Source organism: Oenanthe melanoleuca, chromosome 2, assembly GCF_029582105.1.
Source record: "Oenanthe melanoleuca isolate GR-GAL-2019-014 chromosome 2, OMel1.0, whole genome shotgun sequence".
Taxonomy (NCBI): domain Eukaryota; kingdom Metazoa; phylum Chordata; class Aves; order Passeriformes; family Muscicapidae; genus Oenanthe; species Oenanthe melanoleuca.
The window spans coordinates 81650180-81669361 of record NC_079335.1 but is presented as its reverse complement, the minus strand read 5'-3'; positions in this window follow the sequence as shown (position 1 = coordinate 81669361).

The following is a 19182-nucleotide window of genomic DNA, read 5'->3' as shown; positions in this document are numbered from 1 at the left end:
TAGGTACCTATCAGTGACAATTTTCATATTATTCTTTTGTGGAAAAGAAAGGTTTAGTGATTCTCAGCCTTGAGAAAAGCAGGCTCAGGGGAAATCTCATCACTGAATATAAATACCTGATAGCAGGATACAAAGAGGATTGAGCCAGGCTCTTCTCAGTGCAGCCCAGTGACAGGACCAGGGATTTTGACACAAACTGAAACACTTGAGATTCCCTCTGAACATTAGGAAACACTTTCTTTCTGAGGGGTAGCAGAAGACAGGAATGGTGAGTTTGTGGTGTGTCTAGCCTTAGAGGTATTCAAAAGGCACCTGCTTCTGGACAATGGTTCTAGGTTGTCCGACATGAGCAGGTGGGTCTGGAAAACAAAATTCCCCTGAGGCATGAAATAGAGCAAAATCAGCTGCTCACTGAAAGTGCTCAAAATAATCCCAGACAAACTCAAAACAGCATAGACACAGACATGGGAAAAACATGTATCCACTGAGGGAAAAGCAACAGCACCATGAATGCAAATGAAAACAGAGGGTTGTTGGGTTGTTGTTGTTGTTGCTTTTTTTTTTTAAGAGTTGAGTAGTTATTAGTTGTTATAAAGTTGTTTATTGTAAAGGTACATTCGTTTTGGAAAGTAAAGAGTTATAAGCGTTAAAATTTATGTTAAAAGTTTTTGGTATTGAGTTTTAAATAAAAGTAAAGTTTTAATTAGAAGTAGAAGCTGCTTTTGTTGAGGCCCCAGGAGGGCTGATGATTTTGTTGCAGCTTTTATTTTTTTTTGGGGGCAGCGATCATGGTGGTGAGAAGAAAAGTGAGAGAGTAAGAGTGTGTTTTTCTTTAATGCATAGATTTTTATATATAAATTACTTAATAAGTTAAAAACACGAATTTTAATTAATTTTTAATTTATTAGAAATTTAGGTTTTTAGCATGTTAGTTTATGTATAAACTACGTATATAGTTTATTTTTAAAATGTAAGTAATATTTTAATATATTCTTATTATGTTAATGTTTTTGTAGCCTTTGTGGAGATTTGTATTTTACACTGGTATTTAGAATTATGTTTTTCAGCCTTCGCTGAAACTCGTTTATCTCTGTCTGAGGAGCTCACCCACCACCACCACCATACTCCCCTGTTCTGCTGGCCCACAGCGAGCAGATGCAGCTCGGAAATTCCCCCATCCCCTCCCTGACAGGCGAATTTGGAGCCCAGTGGCTGCAGGCAGAGAGCAAAGCACTAGAGGGCACCAGCAGGATGGCTGGAGCTCACCAACCTGCTCTGCTGAGGATTAAGCACTTCTTTCCTCTTTAATTTAAAAAAGTTAAAGAAATCTAGCCCCCCTACCAGAAAGTAACACACCTTTCTTCTGCACAGTCACGGGAACCTTCTGTGACGGAGAAAAATTGGGTTCTAAGACCCTGACAGGGTTTTTGACAAGTCCTCACAGCTCTGCAGAGTGGCACAAAATTCCCCAGGCACAGACACGAGGGGGATTTCAGACAGTCTGGGCAGCACGGCTTCCTTACAAGTAGGAAAAGTGCTTCTGTAGCAAAATCTGAAATTTGTTATATAGGAACTTTATGTAAGGAAAGGCAGCCTAGGAAACGAAGGAAGATAAAAGAGGGAGCTCTGTTAGCCAGGCTCCCTGTCTCCCCTCTCTGCTCCTGCAGGATTCTTCAGCACCTGCAGCAGGTGCAGCTCTGGCACCCTTGGGATCCATCACTCTGCAGTAGCACAGGCTGTTCCACCACACCCACACACAGGGACTGATCACCCCAGAAAGTCTGTGCCAGCTCTCAGCTCCCCACAGGGACCTCCTGAGCTGTCACCTGCCTGAGGCAGCTGCTCCCTGCTCCAGGTTCATCCCAGGGGTCACCCCAGCCAGCACAGAGCATCCCTGATTTGTCATTCTCAATCAACACACACCCCCAGCAAACCACCCTCCCCAGGCTGCTTCCACTCCTCTGCAGGCATCACCTGCCCTGCCAAGTCTCATCTTTTCTTTCTCTGCACATATGCACTCTGGGGATGTATCAGCACCAGGAGCACCATCTCCCCTGTCCCCACAGGAAGGCAGGAGAGCTGCACTGGCAGCCAGAGCTGTTCCCCACCTCCCTGTCACCTCCAGCCTCCACCTTCAGGGACCAGGAGTGGGTTTATGTGCTTGCTGCTAGGCCTGGGCTGAGCAGAGACTGCCAATTGTACTGCACTGTACTTAATTATGTAGTAGTTTTATGAGGTGGACTGCAGCACACAGGGGACCAACGTGAGACCACCAGATTTATTGCACTTTAACTTTGAGCTGACAGTATAACAGGCTCTAAGAGGTAAGTACTCAGTGCTTTATTCACTGATCTTTTGCCCTCTCCCTATATTTTTTTAGAACTTTTTGGAACCTGTCTGGGACGATGGGAAAGATCTGGAATAGTGAATAAAAGAAGAGAAAGGTAGGCAGACAGACATAGAGAGCCAAAATATAGGAGAGGGGTGAAAAAGGAGGAGGAGAAGCAGCTTTTTGCACAAACCAGGTGCTCCAGGCCCTGAGTTACCACGTTATTTTCTTTGCCATGAAATCACAAACTGGCCTTGTCAGCAAAGGTAATTTCCCTGGAGATGCTGATGGCTGCAGCCCTGTGGGACTCCTAGCTAAGTACTCATTCCTTAACAGCAACACTTATATTTTAACACAATAACAAGGGTTACATCTTGGGGGTTTTCAGTGGGGAACAGCCCCCTGTCACTGCCATTCCAATGAGATGTGTCTGAAGGAGTTACTTCAACAGGACATTTTCACCAGCATCCTTTGACAACATGAACTGGATTTAGCCACATGTGCTCAGGGTTTGAGAAAAAGAAATACTGCTTGGTTTTGGAACGTGGTTGGCTGTATGCACCAGGAGAATGGAAAAACCATCACACTTCTTTTTTTTCTTTTTTTTTTTTTTTTTTTTTTTATCTGCACTTGTTCAATATTTAAAATATTGCTTTGAATCTATACAGATTTTCAGTTATTGGACCACTTGGATTTTTAAACCTCACTGACTCTCAGCCAGACTGCCTCTGTCTGCATTGAAAGGAGCCATTCTTCTTCCTCTTCTTTCCCCCTTTTTTTTTTTTTTTTTCCTTCAGTGAAACTGGAGCCCTTCCCTTCCCGTAACTTTCAGCTGGCTGAGCCATTCCTAGATCTCTGCATTTTTCACTTTCCAGCCTGACCCCCAGGACTCTGGGAGACGCGTAAGAGAAGTTATGTGACACATTGGCTGCAGGGAAAAGCTGTGCAGCTGAAGGGAAAATGCTACAGATGTCAAAATAAAATGAAACAAAGTTTTACATCTAGGAGGAAAAAGCAGGGTGAAAATGTTCTGTGAGGAATGGTACTAGCTACAAACTAGTGGAAAAGCATAGAAACAGAGCAAAGTTGTACTTTGTAAGAAATAAAGTGCATGTACTTTTTTTCATTACCCTTGCTTTTTCTAGAACACCACTTGTAACTGTTTTACCTGTTTCAAATACAATTATAAAGAAATAATCACATTATTAGAAAATAATCCAATTGGGTTAAAATTGTAATTTTAAACTAGTTCAAATTAGCAGATGTAAATTGTAACCAACACTTTATAGGGAAAAGTAAATATATACTATTATTGCAGTGGGGATAAAATTATTAAATTGCTTAGAACTGCTTAGAGGGCTTAAAAACAGTCCCAGAGCATGCTATCAAATATGAGATCACACAAATCATCAAAATTTTCATGAGACTTAATGTTTGAGAAAGTTTATTAAAATCCCTGGGATGTCTTGTGATTTTTAGTACTAATTCATTGCAAAAATACTGTCAAAAAAGGAGCTCTTAGTTTATATGGTGCCATGCAGAAGAGATTCACAAAATTAATTACTCAACCAAACATGGTAAATAAATTGCCTTGAGCCCTACACAGCCCAAATGTGGAAACTCACATTTTTCTCTATCCTTTTCAAAGAGCAAATATTCTTAGATGCTGTTTCAGCTAGAATAAAGATAAATCTCTCCGTTCCACCAGCTTAGTAAAAAGATATATATAGTACTGGCATTTTCCTTAATGAAAAAGAGTTTTGAAACACTTCTCCAGTAAAACACCAGTATACCATCCTGTAATTTAATTTTTGGAGTTACCTGGGGAAGGACCGCTACTGACCTTATCACAAGAGCAAAAGAGGCATTTTTGTTGATCAGTTATTGCCAGGATATTTATACTGTAATGTGTTTAGGCCTGGAGCTGCCTCTCATCATGTATTTATATGATTTGCAGCTCAAAAGAGCCCTGATTTGTGTGAGGCACCTGGCTGGTATAGGAATATGAATGATGAATAGTAAAAATAAACTAAATCCCTTAACAGGTGATCCTATATCCCTGTAAAGGTTTCTGGGAAAGCTCTTAATACTCTGCTACCTCATCTGACATGATTTTGACCCTACCATGCCAGATCTGCTAATATTGACATTCAGGAAGGAAAAAGAAGAAAAAACAGAAATTTGAATTATTTACATTAGTTAATAAGAAGCTGGTAAACAAGATAGCTTTCAGTCTTTCCAGGATTCTTATTTTATTCAGCTTTGCACCAGACCACAGTGACAGACACAGTTTCAAAGAAAAAAAAAATTAAGACAGAGATGACAGTAAGAATTAAACAGAAAAAACTGTTTGAAGCAAAGTTCATTAACGAGATCTTACTTAACTTATCAGTATGCAACAGATGAGAGGGAGAACCTTTTAAATGCTGGTGAAAAATATCTTTAAATTTTCCATTTAACAGCTTCGCATGTGAAAGAGGTTGCGCTGCACCTCGCTGCTACACATGAAATGTCAGGAGCACAGAGCAGAGCTCTGCATGCCAACCCGTCCCGTCCCGTCCTGTCCCGTCCCGGCTGGAAGGTGTCACCTATCCATCAGTGCCTCGGAAGTGCGAGATAAGCGGACAAAGGGAAACGCCAAGGCACGATTAGGTAATCTCTTTCCTTTACGAAATGGTTTCTCACACTGGGAAGATGAATGGGGCTCCAAACAGCACGTGCCCTCTCCTGTCGGTAGCAAAACATTTTTTTTTTCCGAAAGCAGGCGTCCCACAGCTCTCAAATTCCTGGGCACAGAGGACGCGCTTCCCGTTGAGAGAATCCCGCCGATAAGCATCCCCATCACCCAACAGCTATTTTGCGTCCCTCCCACGCCCGTCTGCTACAGTGACATGTTGTTTCTCATCTTCCACTTGTCCCGTTGCACTCACCGGGGCATTTGTGAACAATTTGGATCTGCATCTCAATGATATCTTTCAGCACCACCTGTAAAAATTAAATGGATGAATCATGCACACAGGCTGTGTCTAAAGCATGGGTGCCTGTGACTCCCTAGCAATTTTACAACCTGTTTTCCAGTTCCAGTCAAGTTTGACAGAGGGGCAAATACCTCTCAAGACACAAAGTTCTCACAAGTTCTGGAAAGCAGACTTCCACATAGCAGAAATTGGCAATGTAACTACAGGAAAGGCAGCAGGACCAGCTCTGCTCTCACAAGGCCAGAGTACACCCTACAGACACAAGGAAAGCACATTTCACTGGGTCTGCAGCCCATGGAGGCTCTTGATTCAATGGCAAAATGTGTCCCTGCATGAGTGGTGGGAGGTGTGCCTGTTCATGACCAGCAGGGTCAGGCTCACCTTTTCCATTCCCAGAGGTACCCTACCCACTTCAGGGATGGAAAATGTGAAAATATCTGCTCCTGCTAAAGGGAATCAGTACCTGCCTATTGGTGTGATTTAGGGGAAGCTCAAGGTGAAACTTTCTCCTCCTACCCCATGTAACCTGTCTTAGGCTGCTGCCCATTTTAGCCCACCAGGACTTCAAATTTAGGTTGTTCCTCCCTAAGTCCCACATTTACTGCACCATAACCAGGTCCCAGAGCTTCATCTGAACACAAAGCCATCTTGAATGGGCTAAGAAATGAAAAATGCTCAGTTCAATCCAGACCCATCCACAGGAATTCAGTAAACATCTCAGGTAGGAAGAAAACAGAGCAGACACCCAACAGACAAGTTCTCTGAAAGAAGGATACACAGCTCTGTGCAAGCACCACATGGGCCAGAGCATCAATGTGCAAGACTTCCAGTGACATCCTGCAATCCTACATGCACATGGAGAGTCTCCCTGGAAAAGAAACACAAATATGTGGATCATCACTCACCAATTCAGCCTTTCAAAGGTCAGACCTTTTCTCAGAGGCTCTTCCCACTTTTCTCAGGACTATTTTTAATACACATCACTTAATAGAACATTGTTTCTTAAGCCCATGCTCCTGAGGAGCTCTCTCCTGTTTTTCTGCCAGAGAAATGCAAATCTTTGCTAGTGGGCAAAACATCCATTGGCAAAACTCCTCTGCACATGGAAAGCAACTCATCTCTTTATTTTGGACAGTGCCTGTTTTTGGGAAGGGGATGGCTATTATTTCAGCCAGTTCATTCTGTAATGGAGTCTAACATTTGAGTTTTTCTTTTTTAAAGAGCTATGGAGAAGCAATCAGACCTAAGCCACAAGACCACATTGTGTGCTCCCTTTGGAAATACCCAGAATAAGTGGTTTTTATATACTGCAATGGTATAGAGAAATAGATAATCTACACACCTACACTCTTAATCTCCAAAACTGCCCAGAGGTTTTCTCTGTGATTACACAGAAGGCAAGAACATGGAACAAAATTTAAAAAAAAACTCTGCTAGTGGTACCAGTTATGTGGCTAAACCAGAGACCAGAGACAGATGCAGATGGAAGCAGGTCTGACATTCCACCAAGCAGGAGGCAGCAGTGACCTATTTACCCTTGTCAATACATTTCACAAGAAACTGCAAGTTGTTTCAGCAAAATATCACTCCTTTGATACTTTCCTGTTTCATTTAATACAGGCTTTTAGTATCCAAAGAACCCCACTGCTTTGAAATGAGGAAACTTGGTCAAACATTTCTGCAGTCAGCCCACAGCTGGCAAGCACAGTTCAGGGGCCTAAAACACAACTGCTCACTAGGTTTGCACTCACAGACAATGGAGCTTTTAAAATTAAGGCTTGTATACACAGGCAAATTTATCAGCCTGATTACACTGGCATAATTAGGCCGATAAATTGCCCTGTGTAGACAAGTCCTGAGACTCTCAAACTCATAACTAGGCAGGTCTTTCAGAGAGAGAGAGGGAGAGAGGGAGAGAGGGAGAGAAAAGAAGGAAAATTAGCAACTCCTGAAATATCTGAGGAATAATTTTTTTATCGGTCTCTCATTTTTCTTTCTTTAGATTTCTTTTTTCCCTACAAATGAAGGTGTATTTAATTTCTAAATTAAGATTTGGATAAGGCATTGGCACACTTTTTATTAGACAAATTAGGAATAATAACAATCATCAGCATTCCCTCGACAGAGAGGGGTCTATCTCCAGTGTTAGACAAACACATGGGCATTGACAGAGCAATGATAGGGGCAGGCCAGTCTCAGAATTCCAGTTTAGAGCACAGACTGGAGTGGGTTGCTCATTTTTTCGGGCCATGCATCTGACATGAGACTCTCAGACACTCCTGTCCCTCCACAAGCACTGTGAGAAGCCCATGCTGTGAAGAACAGCAGTCTGGAGACACACCAGGAGCACCTCTGTGCCTTACTGTCTTTCTTTCCATCCCTCCCTCAATCTTTTCAAACCAGAGTATCACATAACTCCCTTTTGAAACTGTCAACTCCACAATGAAATAGATCAAGCCTGAACTGGAAACAGCCCACGACACCTCCCAGGATAAGATCCCTCTGGTGTCTTTGTGGATGGAAGAGTTTCTCATCCCAGGCACCTTCCACACGTCTCCCTCTGCCTCACTGTCCTGGTGCCCTGAAGCACTGCTTCTGTAACAATAAGGGTCATGTCAGGAGAAGGAGTCACGGCAGGACAACCACAGTGAGCCCAGCCCCAGGTCCCTTCCTAATGGACACTCCTCCCTGTGCCCTCCTGGTTTCCCACAGGGTGGGGTGGGGTCCCACCCTCCTACTGCTGAGATAAAGTGACAAGGGCTTCATGAGCTATGCCAACACAGCTGTTACCAGGCTTCATCTACAAGGGCTGACTTTGGATTCTCACAATCTCCCTCAAAATAACCTCTCAATGGACTTGGAAGACTCAGCCTTCAACTTCAGCTACTTCCCCATCCCAACCTTTTATCTCCTACCTATCTTCAACCTCCATCTTCTTCCATACCCCTCCTTGTCAGAAACACAGCTCTCTGCCTTGCCAAAGAGTCTCTTGATAACCCAGCACAGTTCCCAGGCTCTCCCTCCCCTTTACTCACTGCTATCAACATAGCACTGGGAACATAACTCGTCAGGGAAGGGGAGCCCCCACCATGCTGGGCACTGCACATGCACACGCTGGAAGAGAGACTTCTCCTCTTGATCTTACAACCAAAACAAATAAGGCCAAAAGAAAGGTTCTTCCCTTTTTACAGATGGGAAACCAGGACCAAAGATATTAAATGTCTAGCCCTAGGAAGCCTGCAGCCAAGGCAGGAACTGACCCCCTGTTTCCTGAGAGCCAGCACTCGGTGTCTAATCGCACATGATCAGTCTTTCCTCTCTACCTCCCTGTAGGCACGAGGAATTTGTGCTCTACATCTCCACATGTTTCTTTTGCTCTGTACTGCACACAGCCATACACACCTAGATGAGACTCCTTAATAAATAATCATATGTGGATTCCTGCACTTCTCTTGTACTTGTCAACCCGTGCCTCCCTTATAGCACAGGAATTAGCCTTTCCTTCCTGTATTCCCAGTGTAATTATCAAACAAACTTTCCTCTGGCATAGACTTCCCACACCAAGGACACTTTAAATCTCACACATAAATCTCTTTCATTTCAGCAAGTCTCTCTCCTGGAGAATGGCATTTAATGGTGATCTTTTTTTAATCAGGTTCAGTCCCCTGTTTCCCACCCCCATCTGCTGAAAGCGACTTTCCACTTAGAAAGGAAGTCAGTCTTTGATTTCATAAATGATTATAAGAAGATTTAACATCCTCAGGAGCACAACTACTTTGATTAGAATGTATTTGCTCCAATTCCTTTTCCATCTGTCCTGCCTGTTGATGCAAACCCCAAGATACAGAAATCTTTCTGAATTCACCCGCAGACACTCCAGTGTGGAGACAAGCTGCTCACCCTCCCATCAATTGGACCCTGGCTCCATAATGCAGCAGAATAAAGCAGGGAATTGTCAGCACACCCACTGTGTGCTGGTCTCTGCCTCAAGCCCTGGCAGGCAGTTTGCTGGGTGTGGATGTGTGCGGGCTTGTTTGCTTTAGCTCGCTGACCTCCCTGCAGCTTGCTGAGCCTGCCACCACCAAGGGCAGCCTGTGTGGACAGGCAGGGCAAGGTTTCAGAGGAGACAGCATCACTGTCACTCTTGCAGGAAAGCTGGCTGAGCATAACCTTTACAGGCAAGTGTAATTCTGCAGGCAATACTTTCCTCAGCTGAAGGATAACATCAGATGCTGTTTGCACAGTGCCATAGCGGGTCGGAGCTTTCTGGCTTCAAAGGCAGATTTGAACTGTAAGATAAAATTTTTCTGCAGCTTTGCTTTCAAAGACTTTGTACCATTTTTCCTTTCAAATACTACCCCTCTGAGGATATGTGTATATGAAAAACGAGATGGTAACCTGAGGGCCACAGTCCCAAGTCACTCTCCAGTGCTCTCAAAGGCTGTCAGAAGCTCAAAGGGTTCTCCTTAGAAAACAGCAAATGAGATTCTGGCTCAGAAAGACAAGCTAGGCAGAAATTTCCTGCCTAGGTTTCTTTAGGAGTGTTTCTGACTCTGCCACCAGGTCCAAAGGGGTGGGAACCAAATGCGAAATTGTTTTTTGATCAAAGTCTTCAGTGTCCCATCCTGCCTGTCAGCTGCTGCGCGGCTTCATTTCAAGCAGCATTAGCTTTGTGAAACAGAGCACGAGCTGTGCAAAGTCAACTTCACTTCTGAGAGCTTCTTAACAGTCTTCCAGACTAATCCTATTCTCCTAGAACCAAAGACACTCTTTTGAGATCTTGATAACACAGGTCCAGTTTGCAGGTAGCACACCTACCCAGGAATATGTTAATTAAGAGTAGTTTTCTATCTTTCAATGCCACATCCAGTGCAGTCCCCCTCTGACCTGGCTGGCCTATTTGGATTTGAGGTGGCATGCCTGGAGACTCAAACCCTTACAAGTCACGTCAGCACCTGTGGCAGTTGTTGTTCCAGGATGCAGAAATAAACTTCCCCATCCTACACAAATGCTTGGATGTTGAGGCCAGAGGGACTTACTGACATCATTTTTTCTGGCATCTAGAGCAACATGGACTATAGGATTATGCTAAGTAGTTCTTATTTGAAGTTTCATAGCTGTGGTTGAACAACAACCACAATAAACATGCAATCGTGGAAAATCTACCACAGTCCTTACTAAGCTGTTCCAATGGTAAATCACCCTCACTGTTAAAAATGTGGACGTGGTTTTCAGTCTGAAGGTGCTTAGCTTCAACTCCTGGCCAACAACATATTCTTGTTACAAGTCTACTGAACTGCAGAACCCTTCCTATTGCATTGCTGATCCTACTGAGGTATCTCTAACTTGTGGCAAGGGACTGGTTTGAAAGCTAAATAAGTAGAACTCCCCTCCCATCTTTTGCTGTCACAAGGGATTTTTTTCGGTTTGTTTCTTTTCACTCAGTTGCTTTTGTAACTTTCCCCTGAACCTTCTCAAATTTTTTAATATCCCCCTTGAAACCAGTTGTGAAGCTTTCTGAAATGTAAGTGGCTCTCTCAACATTCACAGAGCTAAACTACCTCCTTAGGCTTTGTTCCAAAAATTTCCAAATGCGTTCATGAAATCCTTCCAGGCTGTATTTTAACCAGCCCTGAAAGCTACAACAGCATTTCCAAATCTCTGAGACCAAAGTCATATTAAGTGACATTAAGATGAAGCAACAAGCCCTTGAGCCCCCACATCAGAAAATTTAGAAAGAAGCAATCTCACAGCAGGAATGAGTGAGGAGAATGATCTGTCAACTTCTCCCATTTCTGTGTGTGGGCAAGGGCTTTGTAGCTACTGATGGTTGCAACTTCACAGGGCCTTTGCTCTTGTGACTTTTAGCACATTTCCTTCTATCTGCCACTTTCAGGACCTGAGGAGATGCAACATCTTCCAGACTACCTTTCTTTTTTAATCAAAAAGCAAGCAAGTCTGCATACACCTAGGTCGTTCATGCCTAAAACACTGACCCAGCCAAGTAGAGTCAGCAGAAATGGCAGCTACATTTGCAGCTGCAATACCCTGGGAGTGACACATTAAAGAAAGGCCTGCACTTTCCTAAAACCATTCTATGTTTTCAAGTGGAAACAGAGATCTGGTCTCAGCTTATTTTGTGGCTGAGCCTCGTGGATGTACAACCAGCAATATAACCCACCTTCTGCTTTAAATGTCAGGATTGTGGTCCAGAACTCAAAGAGCTTTCCCCTCCTTCACCCTAATAAGTACTTCTGCATTGTAGCAGCATTTCCACCTCATACAGTCAATCCCTACATGCAACTTCATAGCCTGCAATGGTGCAACTAAAAACCCTGCCATGGCTGCCTCTAAAGATGAAGATCTGTGCTGGTCTGGCTGCATGGGGCATCTTTGCTCAGGGAAGGAAGCAGAGAAGATCAGCACCACACCCAAGCCCAGTCCTTCCCCATCCACAGTGCCACTGCTCTCTGAGTATTAATAAACCAGGTGTTGAAAGCAGGGCTCAGCCTGAGGCATGCTCAGTGCTGCACTTGTTGCTTGACCCACCTCCTCATCCTAGAGATTAATTAGGCCTGGCCCCTCCCTGCTAAATTGCCTCTCAGGCACATTGCTCAGTTTTCCTCCTCTTGCCTCTGGCATATTCACTCACTAACTTTTTATTTCAATATTCATGTTTTCCAGTTTGTAAGGCCCTCCACTCATTTTCAGCAGGCTGCCCCAAGAACTCTGTTCCAACAACGGGACGTGGGGGTGGAAAAATGTCTGGAACGAGGGAGGATGAGCACAGCTGGGTTGGGATGGGGAGCTGGAGCTTCCAATCTCCTTGCTCTTTTCCAAATCTTCCCCACTATGCTGTCCTGGGTGAAATGCACTAGCTGGGCTGAGAGACAGCACCACTTCTCATCTCCTGCAGATGCCCTGTCACCCCCGGGTGCTCATTTGGGAGATGCAAGTTCAGAGGTTCTCCAGCAGCAGCAGTGCATGCAGCCAGCTATCCCATAACCCTGGCTAGAGTTTAAATCTAGGGACATGGCTGTGATATTTGGCTGCAGGACAGGTCTCTAGGCTCTAAATCCTGCCTGGGGGAAGAGGATGGTTTGAGGAATAACCCTTCCCCACATTTTACCAGCTGGCTGGCATAGTGCTGTGTAACTGCTGCCATTCCTTGCCTTAAATGCCTTACTCTTTCTGTGTATCACCTGTGAAGTTCAGACACCTCACCCAGACCTGAGGATCACACTTTCAGCTGGGCACACCCTTGGCTAAGTTGAAATTTTTGCTTCTGTCTCCATCCCTGTTCATTTATGCCATCTGGAAAGACTGGAAGCTGTTCGGGCCAATGCCTGCCTTTTGCTCTACGTGTACAGCCAGAAGCTCAGCTGAACCTTAATTGAGATCTCTGGATGCTGTTGTAACACAAAAAGTAAATATTAATTAGTAGGATCAGCAGATTCAGTACCAGACACATTGCAAGTCACGCCCCCACTATATTTATACATGCTGATATGTGAATGTGGCTGCAATGGTTAATACCCCCATATATTTGTCTGTACACTGTGTTTTTCATGTAATATCCATTCCTTTCATAATCATGTGTCACTTAATATTCTGACTAAGAACATTCTGTAACACAGTAGCACGTGTTTGGGCAGAATAGTGAAATTATCTTTGAAATGTAGCACAGATGGAAAGATCAGATGATGAGTCTCCTTCCCATTTCTCTAAATTTCTACTGTGGCTACTGTGTTTTAATATTCTAAGCCATCAACGAGTTCATTCTTCATGCCTGTGATGAACTAAGTTATGCTTTCTGCTATCTGATCCTTGTGTGTGAGTTGCACATTCCAGAGAAAATCCATAATGGAAAACATAATTGCAGTAACAAGCACCCTACAGGGACTCAAAATTCCTCCAGAGGATCATCAGGGGTTAATTGGGCTCTTCTTTGCACAGTTCCACAGAGCCATTCCTATTCATATCGACTGAGCACTGGAGGGAAAGCAATAAAATTGCCAGCTAAAACCCAGGTTCCTGCCTGTTCAGTATGCCATGCTAACTCCTGAGACAGAGCTCTGATTGTATGGCTGAGCCAAACAGGATGGCTGTTTTTAACACCCTTCTAACTTATGGTAACCATTAACTACAACCTGACTTCCCATTACAGCATACCACTGTGAACACCTATTAGCAGCTAATTGAATCATCTAAAAATGGTCATAATTCAAACCTGTGTTTGTGTGTTCATAATGGTTCTCACAGCTTTTGCTGTAGTGCAAGAGAATATGCAAATCAAGGCTCTGTTTTAAAGCTCATGCTAAGATGGAAGTTCAAATGGAAATCTAATGGAGTGACAAAGGGAATGAAGCCATATTGTATTTTTGATGTTACCCATGAGACATGATAGGAGAAACTAATAACAAGGTTCCCTATCTCTAAACGTTTTCCAGCTGTGAGCCACTAAAGAGCCAAAAGACCTCTCTGAGTCAACACCAACAAATACATACACTCACATCGTAATTTTCTGCAGTTTCTATTCACAATTTCAAGCTGTACAGCATTTTTCATTCTCCCTTTTATTTGAAGAAATAGAAGTATTTCCTCTCAGAGGCATCATGGGTTGTTTTCCATCCCACTATATCCTGAAGCCTTCACTTTTGTTGTAGTTCTTTAAACATGAGCATGTTTTTACTGTAGTATGAAAGGCAGCAAGGTACTTGTTTGCAAAGTGCAAACAAGCACAGTGTTATTGACAGGTTTGCACGTATTTGCTGCCAGGGATTTTTAATTTGACTTACAACTTTATTTTATGAAGAGTTTTCATTAAATCTACGGAGAAGTTGTTAGGTGCTATTTTGTGTATATACCTACTTCAGATTAGCATAAATTATCCAAAACAAATCCATTTAAACCATTTACTTAAACTGAAAGAAGAATATATTTCACCAATTGTAACAGAACTGTTGAGAGCGGATAAAAAAGATGTTATACCTCAGATGGAGGGAACTGTGTCTCCAGGGAAAAGGCCTGCTCCCTTTTGCTGAGTTATGGAATCATGGTGCTTCCAGGCCCTTGCAATGCAAAGTAAACTGCAATCACTTAAAGCTCCCTCAAGATGTTATTGAGGTTTGCATCAGTTAAGTAAATCCAAACTCGGTGGGAGGGCAGGGGAGGAGGAAGGGACTTAGGCAAAACTATGGCTGCTCCCTTCTACAATGAAGCACCCAACCACCATCAAGCCTGTCTAATGTAGATGTCTATTTGCAAAAAGAAGAGAGAATGTCCTCAGTACAGATGTGAAGCACTAAACCTGTCCCACCACACCCTTTTTACACATTATCCACTGGTCAGCCCAGAAAAGGGCTGCTCACACTTGGCTTCATTGCAGGACACACCTGCCATGAGGTGTGACCCACAATCTGCACTCACTCTGCCAGCTCACCTATCATGTTCTTTCCATGTTTATTAGATGGGTCAGATGCTTATGTCTTGCATCAGCATCTGATGCACGCTGTAGCCTTCCTGGAACAGCCATCAGTTTTTTACCAGAGAAGTTTTAAATCACCTGCCCTTTGTCAGACTGTTTCCCACCACTTAGCACAAAACATTTTGATGGATAGGGAATGGTGGACTGTCTCTGCAGTGTATGTACAAGAATTATGTGTTTTACATGAGAGATGGGACACACATGTGCAGCCCTGCTGGCTTTCTTGGAAGCTGCATTCACACTTCTGAGCAAACAACCACCACATTACTTCTCACATGCTCAGAGATTGTGCTAGGTTACTCCAGCGTGATTAATAGTGTGCCAAAAATAAGCAACTGAACCCATATTTAGGCAACTCAAACAACAGTATTTTGAATGTCCAGCCCCTAGACCTTTGTTTCAATCCTCACTTCAAACATTATAAAATCTGCATTTGTTAAAAACCAACAGAATTTGCTGGAGCAAGTAGCACAGGGAAGGCAGTGACTGGGACATCTATGGCAATTGCCCTCTGGCTGGCAGATGTGTGTGTCTCTCCCCAGTTTTGGGAAGCCCCTACTGCCCTTGTTACCACCAGAGCTCTAAGAATTTCTTCCACTAATCAAGCTGTGGGGACTTAATTTGTTTTTAAAGCAGAAGTCCCTTCTTGTGCCAACAGTTAAGGACCAAGGCACCAGTGCTGCACAGGAAAGTCATGACAGAGTTGGCAGCACTGACCTATGGAGGGGCACAGCTGCACTTTGAAGTATGTTTCAAGAACCAACCTGTCTGCCATACAAAAAGGCTCCTGCCATTGAGAAAAATGTCCTCATCCCATCTCCTGAACTGTAGTGAGCTACCAGGTTTCACACTTTTCATTCTAGCATAGATGGCAAAAAAGCCCTCCTTACAACAGGAAAATCAAGGGCAGAAGCATATGGTGTGCCAGCCATTATTTCATTTGGTCCCCACTCCATGGAAGAAAGGATTTTTTTTTATTTTTTTTAATTCTCAACTCTGACCTACTAAGCTTTAGGGTCATGACCCCCATTTGGGAAAATCTGCACTTTCTCCTCTTCCTCCTCTCTCTCTCTCTCTCTCTCTCTCACACACACACACACACACACACTTGCATGCCATGAAAACATTATCATAATGTCTGCTGACAAAACAATGCCTGAAGATATGTGTCAAATGCAAGCATCCAATAACAAAGCACACAAAACATTCATTTCAATTTCAAACATAGGTTAATAGAAAAAAAAGCCCCCAAAAGCTTTACATTTTTACTAGGCAGGCGGAACAACATTACATAAATTGACTAAAAATGAAATAAAATGACAGCACCCAAGAGTAACCATTAATTCAGGGTTCTTTCCTTTCCAAGTCTTCATTCATTTTTCTTCCCCTTGACTTAATACTTGTATTTTTCTTCCCTCTTTTAGATACTATCTTTGGCTATTTCTTTACCTCTCTTTTCCATATTTGCTTGACTTTCCTCTCATTTTCATGGAGCCTAGCTCTGGGTTCCCCATGGAGCTCATTCACAGTCAAATGTTTCTTAGTCAGCAAAACCTTCCACATCATCACGTTTTTCAGTGCAGTTCCTCCAGCTTTCATTATACCCTTGGGCTAAGGACCATGTGAGCCCCCAGTCTGGGGAAAGGAAGTTCACTCTTCCTGCCGTCCATGACAGCTGCCTTCAAGCACCCCAGCTGGCTTTCTTGACCCCAGAATGGGAAAACTCCAGTCTACATTCAGTCCATGAGCAAATTTATTTATCCTTTCAGATGTGCCATGCTGTTCAAAATTTCTGTCCTGGGTCCATTAGTAGGAAGGCCCTAGTTATCATTTGCAGAGAGGTTCTCTTCACTGAGAGACAGCAACAAATAGAGTACCCAGCTCAGCCCTAGTACACCCAGATATACCATAAATCTGATGCAGATATCCTGCTTACAGATGTGTTTCACCCTCCCCTTCAGGATCTGTATGTAGCTGCCCTCCTACTTTGAAAAGGAACAAAATGTTAGATGGCATCCCTGAAGAGCAATTCAAATTCCTGAGCTGCACTTGAGGAAAAATGTCCCTGCTTATCATATTACTGAAATCCCCTGGCTCCATGCAAATTCTCAATTGACTAATATTGATTCCACAATATTTACTGTTGATCACTTCCAGGTCTTGCTGCTTTCCATCACTACTGATGGTAGAAAAGCAGTATTTTTCTAGCACGTTACTATTAGTCTTCAGCGTGCTGTTGCCTATCTTCTTTTGGAATTCCTTTTTCATATAATGCAATTAATATTGTTTATTACCTCCACAATTTGAGGAACATGGTGTTTGCTAGCCCAGAAAATATCCACCAGCCCTTTAAAAGCCATGCAGCATCACACATGCTAGGAATGCATTCATGCCAGTCCCAGCGGGGGCTCGTGTGCAGGTGCAAGTTAAAAGCTTGTTTTGGTCCTTTTCTCCATAAAGCATTAAGTCTCTGGATCCCTTAATACTCCCACCCAGCCTCACAGCAGGCATGTCTGAGGAGACATTAGTGCAAGCATCTTGTAGTGCTGCTGAGGTGCTTAGTTAAGCGTTCCCCTTTTGGGCCTCATTTTTGCTACTATGCACAATAACGCTCAAGGCTATGCAGCTGCACTCCAGTTCATGCAGGATCAGGTTCCCCTGCCCTCTTTCTCCTGGCTTAGCAATTCCTTTTTTTTTCTTTTTCCTTTTCTACCTTACACTCATACATGAACATTTCAGAGCACCGTTAAGCTCCAAGAGAACATGCAGGAGCATTTCACAGGTCTCTGAACAGCCCTTTTGCCAGCCTTGCCTTTCAAAGAGGCTGCTCCAAAAGTTGACTGGAGCCAGCAAAAGTCTTCCCATTGGCCTTGGATCAGGCCCAAAGCGAGGGACACATTTAGATGGGAAGGGAGGCACTAAAGAAAGGCAGCTTGCCTGCCAGCAGGCAAAATTCAGGGAGACCTACATGGAGAAAGGAGTGTTTGAGGGTCAGACTTGAGAGATGAGCCTCTTGCTGTGGATGCTCTGCCAAGCAATCTGTGCTCTTCGTGACTTCCATTCAAGCAGCCTGTTGAGGCACTCAGCTCTGGCTTTGAACTGCGAGGTGAAGACAGAGTATGGGCACTGCCTCGCTTTTCTTAACCCACCAGATTTATTTGTTCAATATAGTTTTGCTGTCCTGTTTATTCTTTTTATAAATCTTATTATAACAAAGCAGGATTTTTAAATGGCAGTGGAAAATATGTGAACTGATGATGTTTGGGAGAGTCAAAAAGAAACCCAAGTAAAAGCCTGCATTCAAATTTTGTCAATGGGCAAACGGGTATTGTTCTTCTCACTCCCTGTTTTCTTCTGGATGCACCAGTCAGCCCAGGAGGAGATGTCTCAGAGCAATTCTTTCCATCTCTTTACCAACAAACAGGGCAATACAAGAGTCTTCACAGCCCAGAAGTTCCTACTGCCTCTTACTCAATAACTTGCAAACACGCACTCTTTTAGCACCACCCACGTCAAAACAGAGTCCTCAATGCAGTTGTCCATGGCTCTCTATTTTTCATAATGCTGTTGCTTGAAAATATTTCCATTGGAATGATTTATCTACCTTGTATAGATCTCAGTGCTTTATATTCACATTAACATGCAGCAAATGCAATGAACTATCTAATCCAAAAGAAAATCCAACAGATCCTTTTATCAGAGTTGTAAGATGATGTGTTTAGATGAATTGTCTAGCAGGGTCCTGACAGAGCTCTGGTTTGTTTAACATTTTCAGTTGTTATCTGGAAGCAGAAGTAGAAAAAATCATTAGTTACATTAGCAGTTGACACCCAGCCTGGGGGAGACAAAAGGAAACAAGAAATTTATAGGGAAAATGGAAATCAATTGAGAAGGGTTTGAGAATTAGATAAGCATTATCCAAATGATACAGATTTATAATTACATATGTCAACAAGCAGACTGGTTACTTATCATGTCAGGATAACCTAATGCTACCTTGGAAGATACTTTACGTGGAATGACAATAGTAATATCTTCTACCCAGAAAAAGAGTTGTCCATTCTTTATACAGTATTTCAAATGCTGTAGAAATTCATAGAGACATGAAGATCACAGCAGGGGAAAAGCACCTACCACTAAACAGGAAAGAACACAGAAGATGGAAAGACTTAGAGCACTATTGCAGGTGCATTTTGCCCCTCAAGGCTAATGAGAAGGATTGAGTTCAATTACTTAATGACCACAAATCTTCTGCAATGCTCTGTTCTGGTTCATTGTGTACATGAACTATGGTTTTCTGAACGGTACATAAAGTACAGTTCACTGCAACCCAGATTAGTTTACATGTCATGCAAAAGAAGAGGAGATACCTAGACAAAGGTATCTGT